Source organism: Panthera onca, chromosome D2 (genome assembly GCF_046562875.1).
Source record: "Panthera onca isolate mPanOnc1 chromosome D2, mPanOnc1 haplotype 2, whole genome shotgun sequence".
NCBI lineage: Eukaryota > Metazoa > Chordata > Mammalia > Carnivora > Felidae > Panthera > Panthera onca.
In genome coordinates, this window is record NC_138349.1 from 13,450,973 (window position 1) to 13,461,697 (window position 10,725).

At 48.5% G+C, this 10,725-nt stretch overlaps 1 long non-coding RNA gene across 1 annotated transcript; it reads left to right on the forward strand.

Moving 5' to 3' along the window:
• The first annotated feature begins 1,695 nt into the window (after positions 1–1,695).
• On the forward strand, positions 1,696–4,707 carry LOC132684564 (uncharacterized). Its single transcript, XR_009612725.2, has 3 exons — positions 1,696–2,009; positions 4,212–4,463; positions 4,591–4,707. It is a non-coding gene; the product is annotated as an uncharacterized LOC132684564 (long non-coding RNA).
• The last annotated feature ends 6,018 nt before the right edge of the window (positions 4,708–10,725 follow it).

Here is a 10,725-nt window from a genome sequence, read left to right on the forward strand (position 1 = left end):
GTTAAGTTAAAATGGGGTCACTAGGATGAACCCTAATCCTCTATAACCGGTGTCCTTATAAGAAGACGAGGTTAGGACACGGACATGCACAGAGAGAAGAGCTTGTGTAGACACAGGAAGAAGACGAGGCATCTATAAGCCAAGGAGAGGAACCTCAGCAGAAATAAACTCTGGCAGCACCTTGACCTCGGGCCTCCAGCCTCTAGAACTGGGAGACCATCACTTTTTGTTGGTCAAGCCCCCACGCTTTGTTACATCAGGTGCTCGGAAACTAACGCAGCCTGGTTCATACTTGTAGCAGAAGGCAGTGGGGAGGGCAGGGCATACTCCCAAGAGCCGCAGCGCCGGTGTTAGGGCGACCACTGGCAGGGACAAGTGACACGCAGTGAGCAGTGACAATGTCGTAAGTGGCAGAAGGAACCTCATGACGCTGGATCAGGAGGCCTGGGAGGTGTGCAGGAGCACCCCGCTTCTGAGAACACATAAAACTCGTGGCACTTTCTGGGAGACCGACTTCTTCGATGGCGTAGTGGCCCGGAAGTCTTCCTGATACGTCATTTCATTGGACATACATAAGACTCCTTTTGGAAGTTCAGGCTGGTGAGGCCAAGCCTCATGCGAGTTGAGAATGAATGTCCTTGAGCTAACTGCTTCAAGGGAACTGACAGTATAGTCTGAATCCTGAACTCCCCCCTCTTCCTATGGTCCTTTACTTCACCTCCACGAACTTGGCTTTCTCATCTGTAAATGTTGACAATCACAGTTCTTGCTTGAATATGATATAATAAGATAATATTATATCCAAGCAAGAACCGAGTCCTCTCATTAGCCTTAAATGCAACGTAATGCTGTGAGGCTTTCATACTGGGCTTGGCATAAATTACGGGCTCAATACATGGCAACTGCTGTGTTTATTACAGAAAAAAACACTCCCTATTGAGAGGAACACAGTCCCCCGGCCCTGGGTCCGTTTTCTGAGGGTCAGAACAGATTTATATGAAGGACATTGGCCACTTGTGTGTTGGGGAGAGATTTGGCTGGCTCTTTGACAGATTTGGCCCTGATTGGACCCCCTGTGGAATGAGAATGACTTCGGAAAGGGAGCAAGAAGGCAAATACCAACTCTCCTGCTACAAGTCCAAATCTGGGCAGGAGCACTCAATAGAGTCATGTGCCAGTGCCCTCCTGTCTTCTGTTTTGCAAGGTTTACACCGTTTCTGAAGGAGACGCTATGCCCTGGAGCATAAGTGTATTAGCCATGACCAGCAAGAGGATTCTTGAAGCCAGACCACAGAAAGAGAGTTGCCCAGCATGGTTAGCCGTCTATACCATTTACCGTGCATTTCTGTGGGGGCAGGGGGGGAAGAGTATCCAGTCTCCGAGCACAGAACAGTTATTCAGTAAGGATTGAATTTCTTGTTTGAGTTCCCTGTCATCTCCTCCCACCATCTCAAACCTCAAGCCTTTCAGTGTTGTTGCCTTTTGCTCTTTAAGCTGATGGCATTCAGGAAACTTTTAGAAAATTTGGAACAGAATCCCCGACATGCACACTGAACTGGTCTGTGCCTGATTATGCACAGGCAGCCGCACCTCGCAGATGCCACTGGGATCACAACATTCTATTATGAAGTCAGACTTTGAAAGAGTTGAAGTCAAGTGGCCAAGTCAGTGGCTGTCAACAGCCCGAGTCAAGACCTGAGCCAGCATGGTTTAAGTGGGGGAGGTGGCTCTGGGTAGTCTCTAATGGCTTCATCTGGGATTGGGGAGGAGGGTGAGGGAGGAGAAGGAGCCAGGAGGCCAGGAAAGTGGGAAACCAGCACCCGGGGCTGAGGCTTTAAGTCACACACCTTGTGGTCCTGGCTCTGCCCCCTGGCTCGGTCTGATGGCTCAGCTTCCTTCTTGTTCCCGGAGTCTCTGGCTCGGTCACATGCTCTGTCTCCTTAGTCCTGGGACCCTCCCTCATCCTCTTCAAGATATGTTCCTGAACTTCCACCCAGAGACGTGGGTCGGTAGGTGGGGTCGATAAATGAGTTGAGGATCAAAGGGGCCACACAGCAGGCATATTACAAATGTCTAATTTCATCAGCTTTGAGAGCGGACAATATTTTTAATCCTCATTCTCTAGACAGGTAAACTGAGGCTGAGAGAATCCAAATGACTTGCGGTCACACAGCCCCTGCAGGGTGGAAATTCAAATTCAGGACTGTCTGTGTCCAAAGCTTGTTTCCTTTTTCATAGCGCCGCGGTCCTCCGTTCCGAAAGGGGAGAGCATGAGAATCTCTGGAGGAGGTAGCTCAGGAAATTTACGTGTGTGCGTGCACGCACGGGTTCCTATGTGTGTATACGCGCACACGCCTGTGCGTGCAGGTGTGCCCACGCACATGCCTCTACGTTTCAGGGACAAAAAGAAGGAAATAAGCGATGAGGCTAGAAAGATAAGTAGAGGTGCAACTGAAAGGGATTTTTAATGTCCTTTTCACTGAGTGAAAGGTGAAGCGTTTGAATTTCATCCTGCATGAGATGCCCGCGTAGGGGGGAGTCATGAACCCTGTGAGGAGTGGGGAGGAGCAGAAGACTCCCCGGCTTGGGATTCTCTCTCCGGAGGACCCTGCTGTTTTGCTCATCGGGGATGGAGAGAGAGGGAGGGGAGGCTTGAGATGCCATGGTGGATGTTCCCAGAAGCCCCGCTTGTTATCTAACCACTGGCCTCCCCAGCCAGTATACTCTAAGCTGAGTCTCCGCTCATCAAGATTGTCAATTCCTTGATGGCAGAAACTGCCGAATACTCTTGCAAATCCTCTGCGAAACTCAAGCTGATGCCGAGCACACAGCAGGGACCCAAGGAGCACTTGTTGTCAAAATAATGCCTGTGTTAATTATTCTTCCCTTATGAGCACATCATAAGCGATTGTCATACATATACACGTTACATATGAATCCTGAAAGCAGGAAGGTGATAAATCTTTTATAAGAAAAAATTTCCTTCTGTGCACTGACAGTTGTTAATCCTTCAGCAAATGTGTCCTAAGTAAGCTTGGAGATTTCCCAGCCCTCAAAATTAGAAATATCAGAAAAGTCTTGTTCTATTTTTTTTTCATTTGTTTTGCTTTTATTTCATTGTTTTATTTTTTCTGTTTCATACTAAAGGAAGCTCTTCAATAAGTGCCATAAAAACCCAGTGAAATCTTGTCTCCTTACCCTACCTCGGTTGCTTTCAAATAGAATTTTATATCAAACACACTGCACAATTCATGCATAAGTGCCAAATTCCAGAATCTGCTTACTATCTCTAAATTTTCAACACCGAGATTCAACTTACCGGGAACTAGGTTATCTCAAACACACTTAGAGAGAAAATGTGGTGTTTATTTTATTTATTAATGTAATTCAACTTATTTATATCCCAAATCGTCCCATCAAGGATTTGAGGGCTTATGCAGAAACACTTCGGATGAACTGGGCACCTAAAAGTCAAATTTAAAAATCAGAACCAGGGTAAGTAGAAATTAAACAGGAAATCATCCTCAGGAGAAAAATGGAATGCAAATATCTGGGCTCCAAGAAACTATATCAGAGACTGCAAAATGGCAGCCTTTGGGACAAACCCAATGGAAGTTGCATCAGGTCCTGTCCACGGAGTGTTTGAAGTCAGTGGGGGAGAGGATTAGCTCAGTAGAGAATCTCTCTCCCTCTCTCTCTCTGCCCCCCCCCCCATTCGCACTCTTTCTCTCTAAATAAATAAATAAATAAATTATGGTAGCAAAACTTTAAAAAAAAAATAAAGGTAGGTAAATAAGATCAACAAAATGTTGACAAGTTAAAAAAATTTTTTTAACATTTATTTCTTTTCAAGAGACAGAGACAGAGTGTGAGTGGGGGGAGGGGCAGAGAGAGAGGGAGACACAGAATCCGAAGTAGGCTCCAGGCTCCGAGCTGACAGCGCAGAGCCCGATGCGGGGCTCGAACCCACGGACCGCGAGATCATGACCTGGGCTGAAGTCGGACGCTTAACCGACTGAGCCACCCAGGTGCCCCATCATGTTGACAATTTTGGAGCCTGAGTGATGGGAATATGAAGGTTCATTATATCTATTTTTGCACGATTGAAATTTTCCATAATTAATGTTTCTCAAAAATTGAACCTGCGCGACTGCCTTGGGATAAGTTGTGTGCTTTCTAGCTTAACACAGTCTCCACCCCTCTCCCTACAGCTTCTACAGAGCTTCACGTGGGCCAGAGTAATGTTGACAGTGTTTTGTGCAATATTTCTCACCCGGCGTCCAGGAGGAAGCAGCCCCTCACCCCCCCCACTTTGGGGACCAGCGAGCACCCAGTTCCAGGACTGACACCTGTGCGTTCCACTCCTCTACTCCAGCACCGCTCAGCAAGGATCAGTAGTAGGAAGTGACCAAATCGCATCTCAGGAAAGCACGTCTGTGTGGGCCCAAAGCCACAGGATCTGGGTACGCAGATTTTCGATGGGCCGGCTGGGTCTAAAGAAAGAACATGGAATACTGGGGAATCGAGAAGAGTGGATCGGGGGGGCACATTCATCAAACAACCCCCTGTAAGCATCACTTGCCATTGTAGGATGAAGAATGGCCCCCAAAAGACGCGCTCAAGTCCTCAGGCTATATCTCTGCATGTGATGTCATTTGGAAACTGGGTCTTTGCAGATACAGTCAAGTTAGGATGAGGTCATACCAGAGTGCGTGCGTGTGTGTGCGTGTGTGTGTGTGTGGGGGGGGTGGGTGCTAACCAAACACTGGTGTCCTCGTTAGATGAGGGAAATTTGGACACAGGGATACACACACAGGGAGGACAGAGGCAGAGACTGGAGTGATGGGCCTACAAGCCAAGGGTTGCCAACAGCCACCGGGAAGCCAGGAGAGAGCGTGCCTGAAAATAACCTGGAAACGTATTTAAAATTCAGATTCCTGCAGCTTTCTCTACACACGGATTCAGAGGCCTGGGGTGCGGTGCCAGAACCTGTGACTTTCCAAAGGCTCCAGGGGATGCCCAGGAAGGTGGCTGGGCAGTGGCTTGTTCGGCAACGTGGACCCAGGTGAGCTGTCGTAGCTGGAAACCGTTGCTCCTGGACAGACGGCTGGTGTCCCCTTTTAAAGAGACGGCTCCATATTTTGGCTTCACTTCCTCGTGGCCAGCCTGAGAGTAATCAAACGTACGGAATGAAAATGGCACTCCCTGCATTCTCCGAGCAAATGCAGGGCTCATGCAGCTTGATTTTTTCCCTACGCCCTGCAAAAAATGTTGAATGACATGTGAAAAGGATAGAGGGAGGCTCTGCAGGGTTGAGGGGTTTTTTTTTTTCTTCTTCTTTTTTTTAAATCTGTCACTTAGCAACGACATATGTATGGCTGACAGTTGGAGTAATCTTTGAGTTGGCAACGTGGAATTGTTAGAAAGTTTAAATTTGTGTTTTATCATTGTTAGCGGTGTTGTAGCAAATCGTGTAAGGTACAATATGTGCATTCTGCTGTTTTGGAAGGGAGACATTTTAAGTCAGAAGTATTTGACTGTAAACATATTTTGCACTGAACCCTATTTTCCTTCTACATGGAAGAAAAACCAAAGCTTACCTAAGCACCGTTAAGAAACCTAGTTAATCAGCACTATAGGATTAAGGGGAAAATGTTCTTCAGAAATAGTTGATGAAAGTTTTAATTACACACACAATCGCGAAATGCTCAGTAATTTCTGCATATTGATTCCCCCCCCCCTTTTTTTTTTCTGGAAATGCTAAAACTATTTCAATATACACAGAATCAATAAACATAATTAAAATATGAGCTCATCAAAACAGTAATTAAATGTACTTAACAGCTTTTGTGGCTTTTCCCCATATGGTTACTGTGGGAGTGTGAATCTGGCACGCTAGATAAATGTAACAAAATAAAGTGAAAGCCTCGGAAAAGATTACTGTCGTATCATAATACAATAAAACCCGGCTCCGCAGCAAGTTGCGTTAAATCAAAAAGTTGACAAAAGGAGGGATGTATGCAATTATTATACATTTTGGGGCTGTTTTCTATTTATATGAGATTAACACTATCATGGTCTGCATTCAGAAGGAACGGCGAAATCCTCCAACATGAAAGGAATTGGGGGCGAGCGCCCTGAATTCTTAATATGTCAGCTCCCCTTTTAGGGTATTTCTGGAAGAGAGTTCGATGCCCGCGCCCCACCCCCCAACACCACCATCTGTCTGCGCAGCGCGGGGAGGCCAAGTCACGTGACTCCAGAGCCCTAGCCCTCGGGTCTGAGTTAACGGTTTGTGAAGCTGGGTTTTGCCCTGCCAGCACCTCATCTCAGTGGCCCGTTAGTAGAAAGGTAAGTGCAATCTGACTCTGGCCCTCCCATGCTGCCCGGAGGTGGTGTTCAAGCCCCAGGCAGGACCTGAGCTCTGTCTTCAGTGGGTTTCCTCCAGAAGCCAGGACCCTGACTTGACTGCAGGAGTTTATATGGGATCCCATCCTAGGAAGCATGAGCAGGGGAGGGGAAGCGAGACAGGAAGCGAGGAAGTCGGTGGAAGGTGCCTTACCCTGGGGGGCAGTTGGTGCTCAGTGTCACTGAGAAAGAGGAGAGTTTAGAAAATCTGCGAGGTGTCCCATCCGAGGAGCGAGGAAGTTGGAGAGTTGGTCCTCCGGCCTCCATCTGGATTTGCCCAACGGCATTAACTCCCTGGTCCTTCTAAGCTGGCCCCGGGGCTGGCTGGGGGAGAGCACCCAGGGGCCGATTCTCGAACACTTGCAGGCAGATACCACGGGCATGTACGAGAATAGCCACCACCAAGTTCTCAGGGAAACCCGGGGCTTCTGCCATTCAGTCTGTGGGAGGCTGAAAATGCCCCCGGATAAAGATCGCGTCCGAATCCCCGGAATCTGTGAGTCTTACCTTACAGGTGGTAAAAACTTTGCAGTTGTGATGACATGAAGACTCTTGAGGTCGAGGTCTTATTCTGGGTCAGCTGAGCGAGACCCAAACGCAAATCCAAGTGTCTGTATGAGGGAGGCAGAGGGAGAGACCCAACAGAAGAGAAGGAGGCACAGTGATCTCAGGAGCAGAGCTGGGAGTGATGGGGACGCCAAGGAATGCTGGCGGCACCAGAAGCTGCCAGAGACAGGGATGGAACTTTCCCGAGAGCCTCTGCAGAGAGCGTGGCCTCTGGGACACCTTGATTTCAGCCCAGGGAACGCTGATTTCCGACTTCCTGTCTCCAAATCGGGGAGAGAAAAAAAATCCTGTTGTTTTAAACCACCAAACGGGGATCGTTTGTTACAGCAGCGACAGGAAACTAACAGAGGGTCCTGGGAAGACGGGGTTCTTTCAAGAGGAAGGATGATGGTGGAGAAGAAACAGAGCCAGTGAGCATGTGGGGTCATCTCATCTGAAACTGGGATTCATTTCAACACCACTCTGACTTCCTGTTTCCTTCCTCTCTCCTTTCCTTACTTTCTGCTAATTCTCTTGCAGAATGTGTGTGTGTGTGTGTGTTTTCTTCCTCAGCACGTCCATCTGCCCTAGATGACTGGCCTTAGTTCTTTCCTTAGTTGCAATTTCTAAGAGCACCTGTTCTTAAACTGCATTTTCCTGTACCTTGTCTGGATTCCCGTGAGGCTTTCTTTCTTTTTTTATTTTTATTTTTTTTAATTTAAAGTTTATTTTTGAGAGAGAGGGGGATGGGTGGGACAGAAAGAAGGGGACACAGAATCTGAAGCAGGCTCCAGGCTCCCAGCTGTCAGCACAGAGTCCGATGAGGGGCTCGAACTCACGAACTGTGATATCATGACTTGAGCTGAAGTTGGACGCTTAACCGACTGAGCCCTCCAGGCGCCCTTCTCGAGGCTTCCATGGGCACACTTGGGCATGTGCCACATGCTGTCTTCCCTCTCTGGACATACCTGTTATAGAATCCCACCCGGGGTATGGCTGTGGTCCCTGGACCCGGAACCCCTCTATCTCTCTATACCGTATGGAGGAAATATACTGGGTTGCCTCCAAAGAGCCAATGATTAGATTTGGCTCTTAAAGTTGAAGAACTACCTCATCTTTGAAAATTAAAGACAACTAAGGAAGGAAAATGCATGAAAAAACTAAACTCTGAAACTTCTCGATGATTTTGGACTTGGGACACAGATGGGAGTTCCTCTTGTGCCAAAAAATCCGTTGAACAGCACCAGCTGTGGGGTGAAGAGAATTGGAAAGACTCACACATCGCATTCACGGGAGGAGCTGTGTTAAGGAAGGAGGGGAAAGTTTTGCAGATCGGTTGATTCCTCAGTGAATCATGCGGCCAGATGAAAAGCCCAAGACTACATCTGCGGGCGTATTGTACTAGTATTAATATTCATGCAGGAATGATCTAGAACACTGTTTCCTCTGATTTTTTTTAGCAGTGTGGTAGGTCTGGGGGAGAAACGTTTCTTTTGTGTTAAGGAGCATGTGCTGCGTTACTTTTGAGCTTTATGAGGATTCATTTTAAAGGAGCACAGGGAGTGAAGATATTAGGCCTTGCACAAGGGTAGTATTCCTAATATTATACAATCGGTAGGGCCAGAACTGACCAATGTGAACAGCCGCGGTCCTGGAGCCCCTGCTGGGCCAGGTGTTAACCTGTTACTGGCTGGATCATGGAGAGGTCTGGGATTTCTGGGGGATGCTGGGGTGGCTGGAAGTGCTGGGGGGCCAGGGGCGTGGCTGTGTGCAGCATGGCCATAGCCCTCACCATATGATATATAAAAACAACCAAGCCCTCCTCTTGTCTCTTCCCAACGAGGGAAGTAAAACAACACTATAGAGATTCATTTATTTGATGCACGCTCTATGAGCCTACTATGTGCCAGGCATCGTGCTAACCCAGTGCCAGACATACGGAGATGTTGTCAACTGAACAACCCAAGAGGGGGTGGGAAAGTGTCATCGTAATTATTTGTGCAAGATGTCCAAGAGCTTGTCTTGTCGGGGACTTCTGTAGCTGCGAGTGGTGAAAAACGAATGCCAACTGCCTTAAGGAAAACAGAAAGAGGGAAGGGGGTTCGTTGGCTCAAATGGCAGAGATGTTTAGGCGTAGATGCTGCTGGGTCCAGGGGACCGTGTGCGCGTCGTGCGTGCGTGCGCGTACCTCTCCGTGTCCGTGTGTGTGTATGCGCGCGGGAGGGTGCGTATGTGGGCGCGCGCGTGTGCGTGCTGAGGGTGTGCCCGCGCGTGCGTGTGCGCGTGTGTGTTCATGCGTGTGTGTTTTCCCACTTGCCCTCTTTTGGCTGCTCTCCTGTATGGGTTCCCTTGAAAGCAGAGCCTGACACAAGGACTGGATTGCCAGTAGGTAAGTTGGTGGGAGGGTCCCCAGAAAGAAGTGGGGGAGAGGGAAATGATACAGGGAGAAAAGCCGGCATGTGTCGCGGTAATGAGCTGAATGGTGCTGTGGGTAGGGAGGCCTCAGTCCTGCCGGGGGGGGCCCTCGGATGAACCAGGAAGAAGTCGGAATTTCTACACAATTTTCCAAAATGGGAGATGGGGAGAGCTAGGACGTTCATCCACAGATTTCCCCATCTCCCAAATGTTGAGGTTTGCTCCCAGGGACATTCGGACCCCCATACTTCTGGATTGTGCCTTCTTGTGTCTGAGTGGCCTTCCAGGACACATGAGACACTGCCACAGGTGTGAGACTGTTCACTACAGTTGCACTAGAAACGTGGGGGGGGGGGGGGGCGGGGGCAGGGAGATGGGGCCTGATGCGTGATCCGTATCTGCTAAGCTGGGCTTTCCTGAGGTGGGCTCCAGTCGAAGGGTCCATGTGACAGGGCAGGGCTCCTGGCACCACACATCCACTGGGAACAGGAGAGTTCCCATGGGAAGGCCAACTGAGCCAGGGCCCCTCTCGCTCATGAGCGTAGAATCTAAATCCTGAGCTGTTAAGTAATCATTTAAGAATGGCATCCAGATTTTAAATCGACAGTCATCCACCCTCTAAACCCAGTCCTGGATTTGTTTTAGTCTATTTTATTTTATTTATTTTTTAATTTTTTTTTTAACGTTTATTTATTTATTTATTTTTAAATTTTTTTTTTAACGTTTATTTATTTTTGAGACAGAGACAGAGCATGAACAGAGGAGGGGCAGAGAGGGAGGGGGACACAGAATCTGAAACAGACTCCAGGCTCTGAGCTGTCAGCACAGAGCCCGACGCGGGGCTCGAACTCACGGACCGTGAGATCATGACCTGAGCCGAAGTTGGACGCTTAACCGACCAAGCCACCCAGGCGCCCCGAATGTTTATTTATTTTTGAGACAGAGAGAGACAGCATGAACGGGGGAGGGTCAGAGAGAGAGGGAGACACAGAATCCGAAGCAGGCTTCAGGCTCTGAGCCGTCAGCACAGAGCCCGACGCGGGGCTCGAACTCACGAACCTTGAGATCGTGACCTGAGCCGAAGTCGGAGGCTTAACCAACTGAGCCACCCAGGCGCCCCTGTTTTAGTCTATTTTAAACGTGGGCAACCTTTCGTAGGCCCTTACTGATTGTCCACGATGCACCTGAGAGCTCCAGTGAATTCTCTCAGACTTGAATCTAGCCCAGTCGTGGGCTCGAGGAATAGTGATTGGGATTTCTCTCTGTAATTAGGTAACTGTAAGCCAACTTGACTCTAAAACTCCAAAGTCAAACTGTTAGTGGCCCCCTTCGAAGAAATCCTTGCTGTGCTGCATT